This window comes from Pipistrellus hanaki, assembly GCF_964339955.1.
Source record: "Pipistrellus hanaki genome assembly, chromosome: 12".
Taxonomy (NCBI): domain Eukaryota; kingdom Metazoa; phylum Chordata; class Mammalia; order Chiroptera; family Vespertilionidae; genus Pipistrellus; species Pipistrellus hanaki.
In genome coordinates this window covers 24354987-24379785 of record NC_140514.1, presented here as the reverse complement: position 1 = coordinate 24379785, position 24799 = coordinate 24354987, and the positions used below count along the sequence as shown (strand labels likewise).

The 24799-nt window shown below is 37.6% G+C and overlaps 1 protein-coding gene across 38 annotated transcripts in view; it reads left to right on the top strand.

Annotated features, from left to right (window-relative positions):
• NRXN1 (neurexin 1) overlaps nt 1-24799 on the top strand; it is a 964391-nt gene that overhangs the window by 671825 nt on the left and 267767 nt on the right. The gene's annotated exons all lie outside the window — the stretch shown is intronic.

Here is a 24799-nt window from a genome sequence, read left to right as displayed (position 1 = left end):
TGGAAACTAGTGAAAACAATAATATATCATTTTACAGAGAGATACAAACAAAAAGGAAATGCGTCTAATTTGCATATCGGTATTGCCAGACACGGGGAGAGCAGATGAAGCTGTCATACTCTCAGTCAAGCATCATGTACTTTAGATTTGTGCTGATAAGAAAAACAAAAAGTTTTCAGGAAAAAACAAGTGACACACACAGAACATGAGAAAAGAAGGAGCAAGAGATAGAAGGGATTCTTATAAAGATAGTAGTGTAAGTAGAAAATGCAAGTCAATTTAAAGAAAGTGAGAAAGATGAAGGTGAGGAGGACTGAGGAAGCATGAATATTCAATAACCTCTCACCTCAGAGAAGAAAATTCAGAATACTAACTTAAGCATTAGAGGGAGAGGTGACATCAAAGTTCATACTTTTCTGCATTTTAGGAGTAATTAAAATTGACAAAAAGGTTTATTTGGAATATCTCAGATGAAGAGCAAAGTCTTAAGTTATCAAAGCAGGCTCTGGTACCTAGCACGCGTTTTCTCTCTTTGTACAGAAAAATAAGAATGTTTGGCTGGAGATCTGGCAGAAATTGTGTAACAAAAGGAAAACAAAGGTGTGTACATCCAGTATTCCACCCCTGAAGTACCAGAAGGTCGAGTGACCCACATCTGGTCACTTTTCATTCACTAAAATAAAATTGCCTACATATGCTAAGCTCACCACAAATGTTGGTTTGTTTTCCCTTTTTGTACAACATTATTTGTGATCTTAAGCAAGACCCTTCCCCTATCTCTTAGCTTGTTTCTTCATATAGAAAACAAGAAGACCAAACTAAATGGCCTTTTCCACATCCACATCTAGAATGCCACAATTATCAAATAAAGCATCTTTTTTTTTAATCTGACCATCAGATACCATAACAATTTACAAAGCCTGCTTGGTTGATATTCACCTGCTGTAACATCACTATTTAAAACCCAGGCAAGTAGGATTTCTTTAACCAAGGTATGCATTTGTAACTAGGAGGCACAAGCAAACACTGATTATGCGTCTACGCTAAATCAAGCATTTTGCTAGAAGCTACATGGCCTAGATAGAACTATGTCATTGGGATTTTTTTTTCATTTTTTTTTTCTCTGCAAGAAGCTTTGGGGTTTAATTGGGAGGTAAGACAAAGATAACATAAACCAATTGGAAGACAAAGTGCTGACAGACACTATTTCACTTAAAGTGCTAAAGCCGTGCTCCAGACATTATCTGGGTGATGTGTGCTGTGGGGATTCAGAGGAGGAAGGAATCACCTCCTGGGATCCTTGGAACACAGGCTAATGAACCTTAAGTGAAGGGATTGACTCCCTGAGTCTGTGCACTCAATTACCATCCATAGCCACGGGCTATCCTCTGAACTCCCCAGCTGTGTTGTATAGCATTGTGTTCATGATGAAGACAGACAATGCAGAAGGACAACTCCTTCCTTCCCTGCTGGATAATTCAGTCAGTGCTCTTCCGGTCTCTTAGGTGGGGTACTGAACGTAAGCAGGAAAAGAGCATCTCTCTGTACCTTTAAGAAATGAGTAAGGTTTACCCTTATGAACATAAAGGCCAATGCAGTTTTCAGTCATAGCTGTCCTCCTCTCTTCCCTAGTCAAACCCCACTCATCTTTCAGATGCCATGTCCAGTGGAGGTTGTCTCCCACTTCCACCTCTGGATTGCTGTCTTTTTAGAATATACAGTATTTAATGTCTATTGAGTGAAGTGACCAAGGCAAAACAGATGTTGAGAATCATAAAAATGCTCTTAAAATGTGAGTGCTATGTATAAGACTGTTACTCCTATTATTGGGTTGGCAATAATATATCTAGTGTACAAGCTTTTCTTATATTTTCAATAATGCCTCATCAGCTGTGGGTGATCGGTGTTTCTTGATGACTTGTTATTAATCAAGTAGCAGATTGTATTGTATTGATGGTGTGGCAATTCAGATAGGAGAACAGTCTCATGGTTGACCACCTCACCTCCACAAAACAAACAAACAGAAATAACACATTTAGCAGCCTCATTTGTTTGAAGACGTTAAAGGGTCAATATTTTTAGTAATTTCTATTTTCAATTTTGGGAACATCCAACATGTGTATGGTTCAATTGAAAACTAAGACATTATTGTAGTTTCCTCTGAGGAAATATGTACAGCATAAACATTCTTCCTCTTCTGAAATTTGTTTTATTTTTCAAGAAAAAAATATGAATACAATTTACTGTCTTCAAAACTCAGAAACAGGCAGATAAATTGGTGTGTGATTGGCCAAAGACAAAGTTAGGGACAGAACTTACTTGTACTTAAACTGTTCTTGCCTATACCTTTCTTGCCCGTCTTATTCATTTGCTTTTCTACTTAAAGAAACAACTTTTTTTTTTTTTTTTAAATGACAGCCTCACAGAGCACATTAGCCGCTGGGAAACAGAATAGCAGTGGGCCTGTACAAAGCACTGCTTTGGGAGTTCTTTGAAGCGACATGATCATAAGGTGTGCACAAAGCAAATAATTAATCCCCGAGCTGTGCTGTCTGTGTGCAGAGAATGAGCTGAGTGTTCCATCGGTTTCTGGAAATAAGGAAGAATAAGTAATATTCTCTAAACTCACTTGTCCAAGTAATTTTGACTTTGGCAAATGAAGTTCTACTCTCTGTGCTTTTTTAAAATACCAAACAAACATAGCTTTCTGTGCCTGTCAACTGGAAATGGTCAACCCTCTTTCACAGTGGACTTGCTAATGACAAGGAAGGGTTTGCTAGGTAGAGTGGAAATGAGAAAAGGCAAAAGAGTGGTCAAGAAGACAGCGTCTGAAAATGGAATGAACTCTAAAAAACATAAAATGTAATAAATGCTTTGGTTAGTGTTTCTCCTCAATTGCCTTCTCATTTTCTTGATAAGACCTGGCACCTGGAATTAATTTCAGAAGTAGCTGGATAAACTTTTGCTGGACTGGTGATGGTATTGCTCCGAAGAAAATAGATGTGTGGTCTTGATATGAGAGAGACCTAGGGTCTCACATGTTCTATCTGCAAAAGTTAACGGATAGCTCTTTGCTGAAATGCATCATGCGCACAGCCTTCAAAATCGGTTAAGGAAATTGAAATATAACTTGGCTCTAATGTTCTCAGGGAGTTTCCCCACTTCACTGTACCACACAGGGAAATTATCCTTTTGCTAGAGTACACGACAATCTCTTTAACATTGACCTGCTTGCGTTGATTTATTATTATTTATCTTTATGTATTTTTCTCTTTGATACCTCTTACTGCTGATAGAAATGCCTAATACTTCTTCTTTATTAGGCATTTCCATCTGTCTGCCAGTCACTTAAATTTTTTCATTCATCTGTTTTTGGATTTTATTTTAAAAGTAATAATTTTATATAAAGAGCAAGTAGCTAGTTTCATTTGAAATGCTTATGGATCTCTAGGGACCTAATGACTGTTCTACAATGTTATCTATTCTGTTTATCTCTATGATTATATATACCCACATCTAATTGTGGCTGACTGTATTTTCCTTTTTTATTTTAAACAATAGTAATTTTATCCATTTTCTTTAAAGGAAAGATATAAACTGAAATCTTATAAAAATGGCCTAATTATTATATCCTACTACAACAGTATCCTTAATTCATAAATATGTTAGTTGTCACAGTTGTCTCACTATGTGAGGTTGTAATCATTTCCCATGCAAGCCATTTTAGTGCATTAGAAAAAAAATTAACATATTGAAAGCTTCACTCAACAGACTAGGTTCATAAAGTCTTAAGGACCCTTATGATGTTGAAGTTGAGAAAGATGAAAGCAGTAACAGCCCATTGATTTCACACGATGTCACTTGCTAAATGATACTCAAGCCAAAAGAGCAATCTTTAAACCAACCCTGGTCTCGGCTGGTTCTGAGCCAAATATGTAATCAATAGAGTGATGCAAACTTAAGTTTATGCCTCAGGATGTAGCCCTCACCCTAAACAAGCTGTGCTGTTGAACTAGTTGTGTAGACTAGGGGCAGGGACAGCATAGGGACTTCTAGAAGGATGCATGCTCTCACTTTTAGTCCAATGTTACTGCTTTAACTCTTTTTTTCTCTGTATTTCCTTTCTTTTTCAGTTGCCAAATTATTTAAAATTTCACTCACCTTTTTTAAGTCATTTCCCCCTCATTTTTTTTATAATTACGCAATATACAAATATTATTTAATCTCAAGTTATAATTAAACCTCTTACACATATGAGTGATTTGATCAGGATTATCTGAATGTGTATGAAGAACTGGCAGTTGTCTGTATGTAATGATTTGTTTCACTTGGAGTCATTGACTAGGGGAGTAGTAGGGACAGCCCTAGATTAATTCAATATTTGGATAGTGCCAAATTCCAATTATTATTACATTATTATTTTTATTGTTTTAATATGAGACAGTTGTATGAAAGGCAGACTTTTAAAACTTAAGAAATACATCACTGAAGGTATTCCTACGTGTTCTTCCTGCTCATTAATTTTATGATCAAAGACAGGTCATTTGTTGGATTTTTCTTTTACCTTGGCAAAAATGATCACCTTGCCCATTAGCCTCCAAAAAGGTGATTTAAAAGATAAAAAAGGTAACATGATAGATGAAATTCAGTTAGTGTGTAGAGTACTGTCCTGTAACTCAGGAGAAAACATGGTTTTCCACCCTCTGATGGGAAAGGTTTAATGGCATTTCAAATGGTACTATTAATCCACCAGGAAGGAATACCATGATAACATCACTGGGTATCTATAAACGGCTTTACATTTTTTGCCAAAAACAACAACAACAACAACAACAAAAAACAACAACAATAACTGATGAGCACATACAAATAAATAAAGGGGTATGGTGTTGGTTAACAGGTGCAAGATCACCTTAGGGTGAGAATTAATAAGCTTTGGACTACTGAGTTGAGGGAGCCTGGTCTTTCTCAACCAGAACAACAGAGAAAATGATACCAGTTCTGCCTTCATTTTCCTTGTATTTTCACAACTGAAATTGATGGCAGGAATCGCAGAATGAATCCCCTTTTGGATCTGAGTCATATTTGTGACAATAGAACATACCAAAGCTCATAATCATTCCAGCGTTGAATGATTCTGTTCTTGTAAGTAGGAATTATCTTAACATGTATTCACAAAACAAATCAGCCAGGGTGGATTTTGCTGAGTAATATTTTAACCCAACCTTTTTCATAGTAACTGCAATAATTATAGATTTTAGGCTGAGACAACCTCAGTAATTACATAACTAGGTTTTAATAAACCTGAGACTCATTTTAGACTGCCACTTGTATAGATTTTGGATTGTGTTGATTTTGGATGGAGTTATAAGACCAGTCAGGAGGGTTAGATAACTTCAGGAAATAAAAAATGTTAACTGTTAACAATGCTCAGCAAGCATCCTGTTTATTTTGTCCTTTGTGTTTATATCTAAATTTTCTGTAATCATAGAAAGAATGTCTGCATGAAACAAAATACCCTCTACCATATCATTTTGCAATTGTAAAATATAATGAAACATTCTGTGCACTTACTGTTTAAAGTCAAATAAAAGAGGAACAAAAAATTCACTCCAAATATTATTGCAGGTTATCTGCTGCGGTGCGTCACTGCTAAACTCTCCTTCCTGCTCAGGTTAGCCAAACAATTCAGGGTATGCTGGGATCAAGTTGAAGGGTAGTGCCAGCTTTGGTGGAGTGATATTTTAACCTTAGAGAATAGAGTTGAAAATAACTCTGGAGATTATCAGGAACAACCCCCTTATTTTCAGAAGAGGAAAAGAAGGATTAATGGAGAATTTCAATAACGTTGGTGAAGCCACAGAGTAAGGAGTTAGGAACAGATCTGTACTTCCCCGATCCGAGGTTGGAAATGCTGGCTTTTTAACTGTGTTCATTTGCAGTCTTACTTCACTCATTTTAACATAGAACATATAGACTTTACTAATGAATTCAGAGTGCAGATATGGTTCTAGTGAGAGAGGTAAAGATCTGATTTATGTAAAAATAAGTTACTGTCTTTCTACATATAAGTATATTGTAAACAACAAAATCTGTTTTGAGGCCAAATTTGCTGCTTTTTGTGTGTGTTTGCTTTAACATTAAGCACATGCATCCCCTAGCCTAGATAATAACGTAGGAGACATTATGGATCCCTGAATATATGCCTGTCTTTGTGGTTTAGGTTTGGGGAGGCTTCTAGCCTTGGGCACATTTCCTGAATTTCAGCAGCACTTTGTTCTGTGTCAACCTAACATTCCATTGGCTAGAAAGTGATCTTACTGCTTTCAAAAGCATCACAGTGGACCTTTCCTTTTTTGCCATCTTTCTACTTAACTCCGGGAAGAGTGAACTGCTCTGGGCTTACTTTGGAGGCTTTCCTTGTTACATAAATTTGTTAAGAAAAATCTACGGCAGACATGAAATTATATTGTGACCTTCTTGGCAGGGTCAAGTTTGGTCTAGAGTACCGTGTATGTCTCTCTCCTGGATATCTTTGGAAAGTCCACAACCTCCAGGGCTTCAGAGTATGGGTGGCTTGTGCAATACAGATGTTCAAAGCTTTGCACCTTTGAAGAAGAAGATAATAGTGTAATTAGTAATCTGCCTGTCTGCACCGTGTCCTGAAATCAATCTAGGGGGAAAAGTTGAAAAGGCTTAGTAAAGCCTATCAAATCTTTTTGAGTTTTTCCCCCCTTTTTTTGTTAATTGAAAAGAAGGAAGATTGTACAAAATTCATTAACCACATATTCCCAGTTGGAGCCCCGATTTAACCTACCTCAAAATTGAATCTGTACTTCGAGGCCATCAGAGAGGAATAGGAACAGAGGCTGGTCTCCCAAGGATCCCAACTGTCTCGCTGTTACAAGTTGCAGTTTTGTCTGGCTGAAGCTTCTGCTTCAAATATAAGGCCGTGCTCAAGCTCCCCGTGCATGTCTTTCTTTGCAGGAGTTCCATTCCCTCAAGTTAGGTCTGTGAACTGATCTTATGTCAGTGCAATCAAATGCTTCTTTCCAAGAAAATGCTAGAACTTCTGTTGCTGCTGGTGTTTGCCATGCAGGAAGGAAAGTGGTTAAATAGGAATTCTGGTTCTTTCCATGTCTCTTACACATCCGTCTCCCCATGAGGAGACAGATCTCTTACATCCATCTCCCCATGAGGAGAGTGGGTCTCACAGAACAATAGGATCCCAGATGACTTGAATTTTCCTCTTGAACCCAAGTTCTGATGTGGCCTTCATCCCTCTAAAGGGACATCATGTACGCGTGTACAAGTTGTAGACCTGAGAGGTTGGTCTCAGTCACATTGTTACCCCCGTGGAGTTGCATACTTACTATGATAATTCTCTAGGACATAACAAAGAAATGGCTTGTTCTGACAAAATCACTATACTATGACAATTTCCCAACAGTTGGAAATCAAGGTTTTTGAGGAAGGTTTTTTTTTTGTTTTCTAATTTGCCTAAGGGACCCTGTCGATATGTTTTGGGAGACTAAAGGTCTAATAGTTCAAAGTTATGCTAATGATACAGAATGTCTAACTAAACTTGTTCTGTAGAGAAAGGCTTTACAATATTTTATAATGAGGATCAAAGGAGCTAAGAGAATGTATTCAGAGTATACTTTTCAATAGTAGTACATTTCATCACTGCCTCTTCCCCTTTCACTTAACTCAACTTCATCTACAGATGCAGGAAGCCATGCTTACGCTCAGCTGTGTACTGACATTTGACCCTATGGTTTATCTCTGTAGCAAAACTAGGTGACCAATAATTTAACTTACTGAAATGCTCTCAATGCAGAAAACAGTTAATACATTTTTGATGAGCAGAGGAAACAAATCAACTAGGCATGATAAGTTAATCCAGCAATTACATGCAAAGAACCAAATAGCAACCAAGCAAAAGAAATTCTGGGACAGTACTGTATAGTTCAGCCTTTTCTGTAAAGTGATTCCTGAAAGCTATTGGCAGAAAGGGAACTCTGCAAATGTTCAGATGACAAATGTCGCCAATTCAGGTGATTTTTTTGTGGAAAGTCCTTATCAAAAGCTACAGATTATATGTGGGGAATATTTTAAAGAAGAGGAGATACAAGTTAGCTGTGTCTTGCAAAAAATTACTTTAAAAAGGTCTTACTAAAAGCTGAGTATTATATCTAGAGAATATTTTAAAGGTGATGAGGAGATACAGGTTAGCTGTGTCTTGCAAAAATGGTTTTAAATAAAAGTGCAGACAATGGTTTTCATTAGAACATCCCTTCTAACTTGTTTGATTCATTAGCAGGATTCTGAAAAATGTCTTCCATCTACACCTCAGTGTGCTACGTACACAGGACTCTAAGAATGACATTATATTTTCATATGGAAGATGATGAGTAAATATATATATCAAACTTCCTATAATCCTAACTCACCCCATTCATCCTCCAATGCTTCCTATCTCAGTGAATGAATGTTACCTTATCTATCCCCTTTCTAGGACAGATACATGGAGTGACCTTTGATTTCTTCTTTTCCCCCCTCTAAATTTAATTCTCAAAAATTCTTACATTACCTCCTGCATATTTCTCACTTCTGTCTACTTCTTTTCATAGGTCATTATAGTTTACTAGAGGCCCAGTGCACAAATTCGTGCATGGGTGGGGCCCCTTTGGTTGACCTGCGTGGATCAGGTTGAAACCCGCAGTCCAATGCCACCTGCAGCTCCTACCTGCTGCTCCCACTCATCCCAACCCCACTGTGCCTGCTGTGGGCTTGTGCCCAATCAGTCCAGATCAGAAGAGCCTCGAGGTGCTGCAGCAGAGCTCACCAGCCATGAACTTTGCATCCGGCACTCTTCTGAGGGTGGTGGCCTGTGAGATCAGACTGAAACCGGCTCTCCAACATTCCCCAAGGAGTCCCATGTTGCAAGAGCATGCAGGCCAGGCCAAGGGACCTCACTGTTGCTTGATTGAACAGGGGAGGGATTACAGCAGGGCTCCAGGGTGTGTCCGGCCCCATCTTGCCCAGTCCCTGTTGGCTGGACACCAGCAGCAAGCTATCCTACGAGTGTCTTCCCCTTGGTAGTCAGTGTACATCATAGCAAGTGGTTGAGTGGCTTTAGCATATCATTAGCATATTACACTTTGATTGGTTGACCAGTTGACTGGTCATTGGACATCAGACATTTAGCATATTAGGCTTTTATTATATAGGGTTTTTATTTTATGACATAACCTTCTGCTGGGCCTCCTTACGCCAGCTCCTCACCATTCATTCCATTTTCCACATAGAGGCCTTGATAATCTTGCTAAAATTCAGAACTGATCATGTCACTTCCCTAATGAGAATCCTCCACATGGATCCCGATCTCTGCTTTAGTATAAACTCCATCCTCCTTGGCATGTGTCTGTTTGACATGTTGAAGATTATCTGGAAAGAGTATGGGCAAAAGACAGTAAAGTCAGGTAACTGACTTTTCCAGGCTACTTGTAGAAGGGATGTCGCTGTTTTGTTCATTTCCCTACACTCTGATTTCAGCAAGCTGACACCTTTTCATGGGCACAGAACAATTTGGTCAGCTTTTGGTGAATGCCCTATAAAGTTACAGTAGAAATTGGCCGTTGCTATTATAAAGGCATCCCATACATATTACTCATGGATGCAGACATTGTGGGTTTTATGGTTTCATATCATTAATGGGATTGAAAGGGAGCATAGTCTTTGTTATTTTGGGAATCTACACCTTGAAATGTATACTATAGTATGTGGAGGATGAATGCTGCTTGCCAAATAGCTAATGATATGGTAAATGAACATGGAAATAACTCGGTTACCAATACTAAAATGGCAGAAGAACAAAAATTGCTTGACCATTTCTTGATACCAGAATATTCACATCACTTGAAAAAAACAGTAGAGTCTTTTGAAAAAGTTGTTCCATGTTTCCATCCTTGAAATGTGCCCTTTAGAATTATTTTAGATGTTTATTTGCATAATAATAAATGAAATCCCAGCTTCTGAAATTTTCTTTGTTTAGAACTTGCTTATTTTAATTTTGAAAGAATCTGAATTTGAGGAGCAACAAAGGAATCTTATTTTAGGCTATTCATCAAGGGAAGGGCTATTCTTTGGTTTTTCATTTGTTCTGCTCTGTTATTTTAAGTTATCTGTCCCTAGTGTGATATTGGTTATCTAAAGGCTCACCCTCTCTGACCAGTGAACATGATGTTTTACTGTCTTCCCTGGGGTTATATATATTAGAGGCCTAGTGCACGGATTTGTGCACCGGTGGGGTCCGTTGGCTTGGCCTGTGCCCACTCACTCTCCAGGACCCGTTGGGGGATATTGGGACTGTTGGTTTCAGCCTGATCTTGGCAGGCCAGGCTGAGGGACACCACCAGTGCACCAATCTGTGAATTAGGCCTCTAGTATGCATATAATATCTTTGGTTAATCTGCCTTCTTCCCTCCTCCTTTCCCTCTGAGATTTATCAGTCTGTTCCATGTTTCCATGCCTGTGCATTGAACGTCTGTCCTCTGGCTGTCGTTGCACATCCATAGCTAATGGTTAACAGCCAGCTGGTCGCTTATTACACATATACATTTATGTGTACTCCAAAGTAACATACATGTCCAACAACAGATAATTAAGATCTATTCTTTGATTCCAAAGTTAACAGTTGAAGAGAAATAAAAATAGCAGCTCGATTTTTTGACTAATCTTTTTTCTTTAGCATTCTCAATATATAGCACTTTGGTGGTGTCTTCTGAATTATAAAACTTTTCAGGACATTGAGAAAAGTTGTTGACTTACAGATTGACGCCACATGATACTTTCCCCCCCCAAAGTTTCCATTAATTAGGTACTTTGTTATACATATAATAACAAATATATTTGATTCTGAAATATCAAATGAAAATAAAGATGCCATAAAAATAGTTCTGGATGTTACGTATTTTATTTCCTTCGCCCCATCAAATGTTGTTATGAAAGAATTCATGGTATTCTAGGGTCTGAGTTAAACATTCAGAACCCAGAGAGTGAGTTCCTATCCTCAACATAGAATATTAGAGACAAACCGTATAAAACCAACACAAAATGAAATAGATAAAATTTACTCTATATTGATCAATATACACTTGCTTTGACTCTTTTCAAGAAATGGAGATAAAATGCATTGCTCCAGAAGTCATATCTCCTGGAATCGATTCCAGGTGACTGTTCCTCATGTTGTTTCTATAAAATATTATTTAGCATTTTGATTAGTATATAAAATACCTCAAAATAAAATTTCTCACTATTAAGCTTCCCTGATAATACTTTACTTTCAATGGGGAAGTAGAGATTTTTCTCTGAGAATGAGGATGAAATAGGGAAGAGAAATTGTATTGACTCCATTGAAACTTGAGGCAGGGGACTTTTGAAGCTGTGGTTGACCTGGTGGAAAAATCCCGGAGGACGTTACTGGTGGAGGAAGGTCTAAGGCAACTGCTTTCTCAGGATTCATTTTGGCAATGCCTCCTAGTGTCTGATATACTACACAGTTGTATCAAACAGTGGTTACAAAAGTAGATTGCAGTGAAAGCCCATGTAACAACCAAGTATTATTTTAATGCTATACATGTTTGCGTTCCATGTTTGGCACACGGTCTGTGCAACTCGTAGCATCATCTGTCTCAGTTTCTGTCATCACTCAGAAAGGAGAAAGTGGAGCGTGGGCAGGAAAGTGCAGGTACATTTCAGGGCCTGAATGGAAGACATTGGACATCCTTTTTGGCCAGGCATTCCTGGTGAGAACTTAGTCCCAGGGTACCCTTAAGCTCTGAGGGAGAATGGGACATGTAGGCTTGAGCTGGACAGCTGTATTGTATGCCCTGCTTTGAGTTCTATTATTAAAGAAGGTGAAGTAGACAATGGTGAACATCAGCAGTCTTCACCACAGACGTAAATGGAAAGAATGATCAAGACAGCAGAAACCTCTTAAAAGGGACACATTGGGCAGTACCACATTACGCAGACAAGGCAATGGGTTATTAAAGCACCAAAATGTAGTCCAATGTATAGGTAGTTCATTCTCAGGACACAATGCCTTTCCTCGGGTCTCCTTTTTGTTAATGCCTCCTGGTGTCTAATATGCATCACTGTATTGGTAGTGAGCACAAAGGTTACAAAATGATATTGCAGTAAATATAGTAGCCAACTGATTATAATTTTAATGCTACATATGTTTAATGGCTTCCATGTTACATGGTCTCCGAACCTAGTAACATCATTTGTCTCTGTATATTGTTGAATTTTCAGAAAGCTCTCTATGTTATGTTTTAATTCTTGCAAATTGCTTGCCAATTTAATACGAGCAGCATCTAAACAGTAAGTAATTGCTTATGATAATGAGTGCAAACTAATTTGCTCGAATATGTTAATATTCACAAAGCACTGTTATACTGCCTGCTGTTCCAAAAATACTGCTCTCTTGGTTAAATGTAGCTTTTAGATAGCGTTATTGTTACAGATCTGACTAAAGTAATCACTTCAGTAGTATCTACCCCAAAGTTATATGAGTATGACTTCAATATACCAAGAAGGAACAGAACAACATGCCATTCCTTGATAAATGGTTTAGAATATTCTAGAGAAAAAGAATCGCATGCTTAATAATTAATTCTAATTAGTGATTGATAGCAGTAAGCTGAGTTAGAAATGACCTCTTTTTTTCCACAAGAATGATAAAACCTAATTTTAAGGACTTCAAAGACAGATGGCAAGCAACTTCATTTGACAATACAATGCAACTTAAAATGACTTAAACTTTTAAGGATGATGCTAGAGATCTGGGTGTTCTGGGTGTTTTGTAAGTTTGAAGCCTGCCTCACCCCTAATAGTACTCTTCTCCTTCTCCTTATAGGTCTTTTGCAATTATTTTCAGAGCTGCTATTTGAAGATGGCAGAGCTCAAAGACATATGTTTCAAACCTGAGAGTCTTTTGAAATGAGGGACCTGAGTGTTCAAGGATCTGAGGTGCAGATTGGAACCACTTTGTAACGTTAGTCTAGGAAGATAGAATCTTATGAGCTAAATACAAAAGAAGAAAGGTTTGACACTTCCCTGCCCCAGGGCTGATTTGGCACTTTAATCCACCCTCTAAAAGTTCAATCATTTCAACTTCAAAAAATGACTCTCACACTTAGTTATATATCTTCACATGGGTGGTGAAATAGAAAGAACTCTGTAGAAAACCTTTCCCCCCCCCCCCCCCCAGCATTTTCAAAATCCATGTCTTTGTTGCATTCCATGGGGTAAATATCTTCATGGGGGGGAAAAGTCCATCTATACATTTTAAACCTTGTAAATATCCACGATTGCTTGTCAAAGTAAGTGATCTAACTTTCCAATATTTTGTTCTTGTAACTTTTATTATGAAAGTATGTGAATTGATATGTCTCAGAATCGGCTGAATTTTATTCTTACTGTTATCTTCATAAGCTGCTCCAGAAAGTCTGAGATAAGAAACGAATAAACAAGCCAAATGTACATAAACTTTATTTTAATTTAGGATGCTATCAAATTTTACTTTTTCTACTCAGCATAGAGCAGGGCTTAAATTAGAAGTGGTTTCTTTTCTGGTAAAGATGGAATGAACACATTTGTGATAAGTAGCAAATAGCACCAAAGCATTTCTTATTAAATACATTTTCTCTCTTTTGACAGTACTATCATATTTTTTCTACATTTGTGAAGTCATATGACTCTTTGTTAAAGGAAATTTGCATTTCATAGAATTATGAATATACTGAGATATTGGAACTGATCTAATCTCTCTTTAACACTAACCTTGAACTGTCCCATTTTCTATGATATGATTTGTACTCTGTATTTATCTACAGATTTAATTCAGGAGACAGAGATAGGAAAAAGTGGTGCTTAAAATGCATCCGCTCCTTTATTAATATAAGTGGATCTACTTCCTATTTCTGGAACCCATTTTGCACCTCTGTGACTTTTCTCATAATAATCCTTCCCACAAGATATGTTTGCCCTTATTTTCCAGAACCACATTACAAAGAATTTGGAGTTATTTGGGGAAACCAAGTGAATTCTGCAATTTGGCTTGGGTAGAGGGTTGGTTTGTTTGGAGGATGTTCAAAGATACCATAAGGATTTTTCACTTAATTTGGTAGACAGCTGTTTAATCACCTAAGGTCTTTTCACAAATACCATTTTTAATAACAACAACAATCTGATGTTAGTTTGTAAGGTAGATCTAAGTTAAGGAGGGACAGGAAGGTGTCAGATAAGCAGGGATGAGTCTTTATTTCTACATTTAAGACTGAAGATGATAGATAAGCAATGGCTATAAAAACGGAAATACAGAAGTTCAAGAATTGACATCTGATTGAATGGGTAGTGATCAGTGTGGAAAAGCTACCTTCTCAAAAGACGACTTATACATTCCTATGGTCTCCAGGGTCTAGTGTGGTGCTTTATACATATAAATGCTTAATTAAATTGTATTGAGTGTATAGATATTTTTATTCTTGAATCATGCTGTTGTACTGCCTCTGAATTCTCTTTCTCCCATCATAATATTCTGCTATTGTCTCAGCATTGTGTTTTGTTTGCTTTTGTAAAAAAATCCTAACTCCTTATTTTGAATTAGAGTATTTCCCTATTATTTCACTAAGCTCATCTGGCTTTCAATCTTTCAAATATCTTCTAAACTAATTTCACATTGTACCCCCCCGCCCCACACACCTTATTATGTTAGAAGAAATACAAATCTTCCCTCTAAAATGACCAAAATTCCTTCTTTTGACTCATCTCTTCTATCACAACAACTGTATATACTACTTTTTACACAAATATATTAGAAAAACATATGTTAACATCTATACTGATTTTTTTTTTGCCTCTTCCTAACACTAATGTCCCTCTTAGATTTCAAACTTATGAAAGGAATTAGCTCACACTTTACTTTGAGTCAGTTTAAATAAGATTGGACAAGCACATTTTATCTCAAGGCTATTTACCTACATGATATTAGGGCTGGAAGCTATTTCATAAGAATTTCAGTGACTGCTACATTGATCCACCCTGATAAACAAATGAATAAATGGATGAATGAGGACTTGGTCTACTGGGTGAACTGATCTCAGATTTTACTTTCTATTTAGGCTTTTTTTTTTTTAAATCTGAATTTTTTAGGTATCTTCACTTTAGAGGCTTAATTATGGTTTGTTTACAATGAGCTATGTTATAAGCAAATTTCTTATATGTAGAAAAACATGTAAGTCTTCCACCTACCTCCAAATGCTCTCTGGTTCTCAAAGCCAAGCAAAATCTCCAATTGCACTTCATTTCAAGGGCTAGGGATTTTTCAAGCTACCTGTGTTTCATAGAAGCCCACCATCAACAATCTTATTCAAATCCTAAATTGTTTTTTGTGACTAATACATTCCCTTGGAAAATTGTTCTGAAATAATTTTAGACTTATAAAAAAAAGTATAGAAGTAAAACGCAGTTTTTCCTTATCCTTTCAACTACATCTAATAAAGTTCACATCTTATATAACTCTAGTTGAAACCAGAAAATCAGCATTAACGTAATAATAGTAACTAATGAAAGAACTTATTTAAAAAATTACCAGTTGTTTCAATTATGGTCTTTTCCGTGGTCCAGGATCTAAACCGAGATCTCACATTGCCTCTAGTTGTCATGTCTCCTTGGTCTACTCCAATTTGGGAGATTTTCCACTCTTTTTCTGATCTTCCTAATCTTGACTCTCCTGAGAGTTATTTTGTAGAATGTTTGCAATTTGAGTTTCTTGGATGCTTTCTTAGGATTAGGCTGAGGCTATGCATTTTTGGCAAAAACAGAACAGAAACGATGTTGTGCCCTTCTCAGCACTTCATGTCTGGAGGACCCGAATTTGATATATCCCATTTCTGGTGGTGGTAATTTTGATCACCTGGGTACAGTGCTGCCTCATTGGTTTATCTGATGATTATACATTCTTAAAAACCTAAGGACCAGCAAGCTATCTTCTGCCTTTCCCTATAAAATATGAAGATCTTTGTCTAGTCAAGTAAATTGGAGGAACAGGTACCAGCTTTCTTATGTTCGCCATTACCTGGTTGAAGAGACTGATGACTCATCACAGCTATTCCTTGCTCTGACATAATGAAATGGAGCATGGTATTCATTATCAGAGTTTTCTAGGCAATCTATTCCCTCATCTGAGTTTGTTGTATTTGGTGAAATTCTCTAGGTTTCTTATACAACTATAGACATTCGTTTCATTTTGTTAACGGATGTAGGCATGAAATTTGTTGTACGCATCTGAGAATCAGGAGCCTTATGTTATTCATTATTGTATCAATATTCCCACCATAGATCAAGGAATATATTATGTCCTTGTTCATGACTGATAAATGATTAACAGCACATGAGTTTCATGAAGATACTAAAAAATTAAATCTAGTCTCTTCAGTAGGCGTACATTTTAAGATAGAAATTTCAATAGAAGACATCTCTGATATATAATAGTTCATAAGTTAAAAATAAGTTCTGTAGATACAGAGGAATGAGAGTGGGAAGCAGGACTGAAATAGAAAACTGGGCATGCAGTAGAGAAGCATAAACCGGTAAGAGCACGAGTTACTTCGGGAGGAAAAGGTGTATTCCACTGGTGAATGCCTAGGTGATAGAGTTGGAGCTTAGTTTGACACGACTTCTGAGTCAGAAGCTAATATTCTATCCAGTTCCGGTCCAAAATAACTAGCAAATAGTTTTAGCGAGGTCTTGGGCTAAGAGAAAATGATTTGAATAGAGCAGATAGGCTGGAAGATGTTAAGTGAGAGGAACTAAGATTAGAAATTAGAAAACAAACAAAAGCAAAACTTCAGCTTTCCGCCTAAAATTATTACGAATTGTATTGTTGGTTTGGTGGCCTCCATTTATCTTAAGGATGTAAGGCAAATATTTTAAAATATCCATGGCAGCTCTGTGTTCAGGATTTCATTCCACTGTTAAAGGCAGGAAACGGTATCACTGCCAAAAAGTTGCAAGGCCTCTGAGGTGGAGAATAGAGTGATTATAGTATTAATAACAAAAATTGGTCTTCTGCACCTCTGTTCCGCAAGAGGCCTCAGAATGAGCCAAACGCTTGGATGGCTTTGGAGGCAGATGCCTACAATAAAGCTTTGCAAAGGCCTCACACCTTGTAAAGATCCAGGCGGCACTTGGAAAATGTCAGAATGTGAATGAATCATTTCTGCTAAGTGTCATTATAGAAACCTTGAGCCTTCCCACATCACACGGGCTGGGTACTATTTGTGGAACCCCTGAATAAATGTCTGAGACATGGACAAGGTCGGTCAGCCATGATTTCACTCCTATTCTGAAGGATTATTATATTTATTAGAGAGGAGCATGCTTGGTTTCAAAATAATTGATATATTTTTTTTCCACCTAGCATGCTCTTTCCATAAATGTCAAAATATGAAAATGTCAAACATCAAAATGAAAAATATACATGATGCATTTATAAATATATTATTCTTTCCCAAATCACAAGAATATAGAATTTTTTTTTATTATAGGACATACAGACTAGAAAAATATGGAATATTTAATAGAAAAAGATTTTTATTAGAGAAAAGTTTTGGGCCAATAGGCAAAGGGGAAAATGTCCTTATTTTTAAATTGAAGTACATAATTACTATTGGAATTACATTTGAGAGAAATGATTCTTAACCTCCTAGGAATCATGATAGCTTTTTGCAGTTCTATTTTCTTGATAGTTTTATTTTAATTAAAATTTCTTATTGAATAAGCATACACCACGTTTTTATTTTAAAATGGCATCTCGGCTGGGGTAGAGCTGGGTCTTGTTTAGGCTGGCTTGGCGGGGGGGGGGGGGCTCTCTGCTCTCAGGCCCCCAGGTTTACTCTGAGGAGTCTGAGTGGTTCAGCCCCCTTTGATCCCATTGAAAGTTTGGGAGGTGTTCATTGTTAATGACTTGTGAGACCCCATGGACCCTGAGAGTCCAGCAATATTTCTGATTTGCATGGGCTTTGAGAGTTTTTAATGAAAGAACTTGAACCGAGTTTACGATCCGTGTTTAATAGAATAGCATGCGTGCACTGACTCTGCACAGTGTCCCTCCTAGGACATTCCAATGCAAGGAAACTGGGTGCTCCCCATGTTGACATTTCTTGTTTTTCTCAGTTTACATTTAATTTTATAAATGACCCACAAATTAAAAAAAGAAATCATTTTCTTAATTCCAAAGAGTCTAAGGCTGTGGTCAGCAAACCTCGGCTCGTGAGCCACATGCGGCTCTTTGGCCCCTTGGGTGTGGCTCTTCCACAAAATGCCACACGCGGGTGATTGGAAATTTGTGGCCCAAGCGCAGAAGTCAGTTTTCAGCCTGGTTGAGTCTATTTTGAAGAAGTGACATTAGAACACTCAAGGGGCCAAAGAGCCGCATGTGACTCGTGAGCCGCGGTTTGCCAACCACTGGTCTAGGGTTCTGATGGAGCATGCGATTTGCCATATACTATGAAAAACCTCCCATCATCCCTACTATATTGAATATCATTGTGAGCCTACTTGATTAGGCTTTCATTATTTGGAAAACATCTCAGCTGTTCCTTAGTTTGTTTTCTTTGCTTTGATTCAGACTATAGGTTTATTTCTAAGCCATTTCAGCAGCATGCAATGTTTCTTGCCCTGCCTGTCATGTTAAGGACCTACCTGCTCTATTTGACTCGGTCCAGGGATAAAAACCCTATCTCATTTTCCAGTCCCTGTAGCTAGTTGTAATGCATTTGTCCATTCTCATAAGCTTGCACCTTCTCTGAGGAGTCTTAAATTATGATATATGTTTAGTCTTTATTTTCATTTTCTAATATTTCTGCATCTTTAGAAGTATAGTAAGCATTGAGGGCTATCTCTTCTCAATCTTGGTAATCGTTGTCAATTACTTTCTAAAATTAGAGGTGGTTACATATTATAGGTAGGAACTCCCATTACTCTGATTCCATTCCTCTCTCCTCTTAAAATGCCCACATTTCCTGAGTTTTTAATGCTCCTATGTGAAGTTTTAAAATTAGGAAGCTATTGTGCTAAGTTTTATGAAATAATTCTTTGTGGTCTCACAAAAAATTTATAGAAACAGAGAAAGACAATTAACTGTAAAAAGTTGTTATTTTAGTACACACATAGAATTAAGATTTGTGTTTTTTTGTTTGCTTCATCACTTTAAAAAATGTTTTATAGTCTAAAATTTATTTTTCATATAAGGTGGCCTTATTGTTTTTGCTTTATATGAACTTTAGTACACAAAAGAATACTTCCACATCGGTAAAAGTTGTTCATAATATTCGCATTTAAGAGCAGCCTCTTGACAAGGTTGTAGAAAGAATAATAGTTCTCCTTAATTATAAGTGTTTTACTTTTAATTTCCATCTGACTGCCTGGCAAACTTTCACTGGAAAAAGTGTTATATCCCTGTTACACTTAATAGAATCATAATGGCCTAAATGTTTCATGTTGGCTACACAATGACATTTGAAGTATTATAGGGTTTCAGAAAAGAGTCTTTTATTCATTTAGTTATGTTATGAGTTAGAGAAGCTAATCTATTCAGAAGCTAATTATATTATTGTTCATGTAACAAGGATCCAGAGCAACCAATAATTAAGCATACCTGTGCATGCTTATTGGTTTTTTTTTCCAGAAACATTCAATTTGTTTGGGGGGATATATTAGCTTTTTCAGGAACACGTGAGGCAGACATGAGCACACTTAGGGAGGAAATGGTTGGCAAGAAAGAGAAGAAAGAAAGAGAGCCCCATATGTAAATATATGTTAAATAAACTCTAAAAATATTTCTTCTTCTAAAATCACAGGCAGCCGAAACCGGTTTGGCTCAGTGGTAGAGCGTCGGTCTGCGGACTGAAAGGTCCCGGGTTCGATTCCAGTCAAGGGCATGTACATTGGTTGCGAGCATATCCCCAGTGGGGGGTGTGCAAGAGGCAGCTGGTCGATGTTTTTCTCTCACCGACGTTTCTAGCTCTCTATTTCTCTCCCTTCCTCTCTGTAAAAAATCAATAAAAAATATATTTAAAAAAAAATAAAATAAAATCACAGGCAGTTCAGACATTAGAAATAAGAGTCCACGTGTAAATTTTACAAACATTTTTTTGCAGTGTAAATTACATGGATGCTGCTAAATGTGCATCTGATGGAGCCAGCTTTGTTAATCAATTTGGAGCGAGGAATGTAAACTTGCTGCACTACTTAAATGTGGAGCTTGCTGAAAACCACTTTGAGCTTGAGTCACCCATACATTCAGTGATGTGAGGGATGTCAAGGTTAATCTGCAATAAATCCATTAGTCGTCATGGCACTGAAGTGTCAGTGCTTGCGTATAGAAGCAGGCATAATAATGACGGCTATCCGTTCCTCCATGTCAAGAAAATGCTTGCAACTGATTAAGATGTACTATTGCTGCACATTGAATTCACTTACATAATAAAATAAAAGACGTTCCTATAAAAATAAAAATTTAAAAATAAAGCTAGATTGTGGTTCATCTTGTATAGGCTTGCTTCTTTATTTAATAGCCACAGTGAGTTTTTTGCATCATGCTATAATTCTTCCCATCCTAGATGCATTATGATGATGAACTAATACTATGTTTTCTCATGAAAGCTCTCATTTAATGCAATTTAATATCCTTCCCATTGTCAACTATTAGTGGATGTAAATAGTGATATAATGGGTTTATGTGAAAAAAAAGTGCTAATCCAAGAAATGAAATACTGAAAAGGCTAATAAAAATAGGGTTATAGGAAAGTCATTTCTTAAAAGGCATTCGGTTTGAACATAACTGTGAAATAAGTTAAACTTTTCTAAAGGTTCTTATTCTATATAATAAAAGCCTAGGTGACGTCACACCCTTGCGTGGCATCATCATAAGATGGCCACCACAAGATGGCTGCGCGCACAGCAGAGTTAGGGCCCACTGACCCTTTACCTGGTGAGGCCTGGGGTCCCAGGGCTCTGCATGGTGCAGAGGAGGCCGGTCCCAGCATCTCCGCTGCCTCATGTGGTGGAGGCGGGTCCTGGTGGAGAAGGCAGGTCAGGGGAGGGCAGCTGTGGGTGATCAGGCCAGTGGTGGAGGACAGTTGGGGGTAATCAAGCATTCAGAGGAAGGCAGTAGGGGGTGACCAGTCTAGAAGGGGAGGGCAGTAAGGGGTCATCAGGTTAGCAGGGGAGGGCAGTTGGTGGCCATCAAGCCAGTAGGGGAGGGCCAGTTGGGGACAATCAGCCTGGCAGGGGAGGAATTAGATGTCAATTAGGCTGGCAGGGGAGCAGTTAGGGGGTGATCAGTGATCAGGATGGCAGGCAGACGTGGTTATGGACAATCAGGCAGGCAGGCAGAAAAGCGGTTAGGAGCCAGCAGTCCTGGATTGTGAGAGGGATGTCTGACTGCTGGTTTAGGCAGGTATCGTACCTAAACCAGCAGTCAAACATCCCCCAAGGTGTCCCAGATTGGGGAGGGTGCAGGCAAGTTTGTGGGACACCCTCCACCTGCCCTCATGTATGAATTTCAAGCACTGTGCCTCTAGTAGTAAGATAAAACAACAATGTTGTAATATTAGTCATTTTATTTTTTCACCACAGACATACATACAAACACTTCATCTGTTTTCTGTAAACTGCATTGGACATTTACTATATGCCAGAAATGGGACTAAAGTGTTACAATGCAATATGTCAGTTAATCCTGATAGAAGCTACATGAAATAATAGTATCATTATGCTTGATTTTTTTTTTCCCTAGGTAGGAAACAGAGGACTTAGAATAAATAGCTTTGTCAAGATCATGTAGCTAGTAAATAGAACAGTTGGACTTTTAACTCAGTTGTGCCTGAGTCCAGAGTTTACATTCTTAATGTCTTAATTATTCTCCTTCAGTAAGTACACCATGCCCTTAGTTCAGAAAGAGGCAATTTAAAGGACATATATTTGGAAATGTTAGTCACCTGACCCACTATATTATATTTTTGGAGTAGGCTCATATTCTCAAGGTTACCAAAATGGAGAGGATATGGTAATTTCTTATCTTGATGGAATGAGGACTTTAAGAACACAGAGATTTTTGTAGAGCTTGATGTAAAGTGATTTTTTTTTAAAGGAAGCCATAATGCTTACAGAGGTTGGTAGGAGAAAACTGTGCCATGGCTGTCCATCTGATTCCTTTGCTTATTATGGAATTGTGCCGATGCGTACAAATCAGTGTATTGTTGTGCATACACAAGGAAAAGGAAGAGAGATTGCCTTTCAGATGTACCTGGAGGAAAAGGACACTAGAAATAATTGTATGGTTTGAGCCAGGTTATCACAACTGCTTTTGCTTTATTTGGATGAAACCTAGAGAACTGGAAAGTCATTGTAAGAAGGACAGAGTAGCTAATAGCATGCTAGTGACCAAGCTGTAACACTCATTGGGAAAGGTTGAAATGTGGGATGAAATCAAGTCTTGAGTAATGATATTTGTATTGTGACATTTATCTTGCTGAAAATATAAGCCTTTACATTATTATCCTCAAGCCCTGTAACTGAGCAATGAGAAACTTTCATAGTTCCATAAGTTTGGAAAGTACCCTAAACCAAATGTTAACCTACATATATTAAATGTCCTGTCACTTCACATTTATATGTGATTTTTTTTTCTTTTTTGAAAGCATTGTGAGGTGAAAGGACAGTATATGATCATGAAGTGCAAATGTCACTTTATGGATATGAGACATTAGAATATGATAACAGTTGGCCTTGATAAATTCAGACTGACATATCCAATTAACTTTTTTTGTGTGACTGTCTTGTTATCATAACAGAAACATTTCTGTAATTAAAAAAAAAATCCCACATGGCAGTCAGACTCTGGATACTAGGTTTCCTACCAGCTCTGCAAGGTAACCAAGTTTGCAACATGAGATATCAAGCCAATCTTTATGGCTAAATTTCCTCAAATATCACAGGGGAACAATGCTTGCCTTACTTCCCACGCAGAAGTAGAAAATAAAAGAAGAGCTGTTATAAGATAATGTAAGATATTTGCTGCTTTGCAACACTGCCTTTCTTGCATGAGTCCGGGAAACATCTGGATTCTCATATGTTTTATGTTGTCAAGTAGCATCTCTGGTTTTGAATGTTTTCCTAACTTCCCAGGAAACACGTGGTCATTAGAGAACAAAGTTAACTAAAAGGGAGAAAATAAAATTAGGGACCAGCACTCAGAGGTCACCACATCTCCACATCTTCATTTTAAAGAAACCTTCATGTATAAGTGTTCTTGTCCTCTTTTTATCGATGCACGTGCTCCTGAAGCATGGGATACTTAATCATCTACAAAAATTACCAAGCAGGAAAATACTGATCAGATAGTGCTTGCTTATTGATATCCAGATGAACAGTCTTCTTGTGGTCCTGAAGGCTCTGGCGTTCCTGGTACACAAATCTGTAGGATCTGAGTTTTCTTTGCTCACACTGAGACTAGTGCCTTTAAATATAACCTACCTTTTCTCACATGAGAGAAACTATGCTTATTTATTAGTACCCCCATATTTAATAGAAACATGCACAGCCTCTCTACCATTGCATTTCCCACAAATTTCTGTTCTATCACTTTTACATGCAATGTCATCCTGACACACTTCTTGGGTCAGGACCAGGTACCTAGGCATGTTACTGGTAAAGCAATCAGGACTGCCTGCATAGGGCAGAGTGCTTGGAGTTTTCCATGGAAATGACTCAGACATAATGCAGAGAAAAGCTGGCTCCACCATACAGTCGAGGGAATATAGATTATGTTTTCAGCTATTTTAATTAAATAAACATGAATGTGAGATTGTCAGCTTCATTTAATTGGTAAATTTGGTAATCAGAGAAATTTGATAGGCAGATATCTTGAAAACATACCTATGAACATATAACTTGTATACATAAGCCTTACTCTTGGTAGAAGCTATTTTTCCATAAACACAAGATGCTTCGTGGCCTAAATTTTAATATTCACTCTTACTGCTTCCTTTATGTTCAGCACATAGTAGGTGCACATTAAATATGTAGTGGCTACACGTCCCTCTATAAGTTGTACCCTATGTTCTGTTCCAATAATTTTTTTCTATGCGTGGAGAAAGATCTCCTTTGCATTATATATATCTTTGCATATGTCTTCCAAATATCCTGACTGAAACAGTTGATTTTATTTCACCCAGTGAGATAAATTCCAGGGGAGCAAAGATAAAAAAAAAAAAAAAAGACTTCCATGGTTTGTATGCTTAGTAAACCTGTTTGAAGAAGAAAACCCTGATTTTAAAGTAAAATGGATAATTTACTGACATCACTACCAGAAAGCAAAATCCGAACATTCACCACATGTGGCTATGACATTCATGTTAGTGCTGCAAGACTAGTATTCACTTTTTTTTTTTTTTGGGGGGGGGGATGGGTCTTTCCATGTTGCTGGGGAGTGTGACAGCTACTAGATGTTGCTTGTTAAATAAGACTTGACTTCTATGGATGTGATCTAATATCTGTATTTTCTGGACATGACCACTGGGGCTTACGACTGTTCACCCACTAGTTATCATCTGTCATATGTGAACAGACACGCTCCCCATAAAAGTTGATTCGCAGCGTATTTGTCGCAATTTGCTTCATTGTGCTGCATGGCCCGGTCACATCTGCATGCAACCCTTGTTTC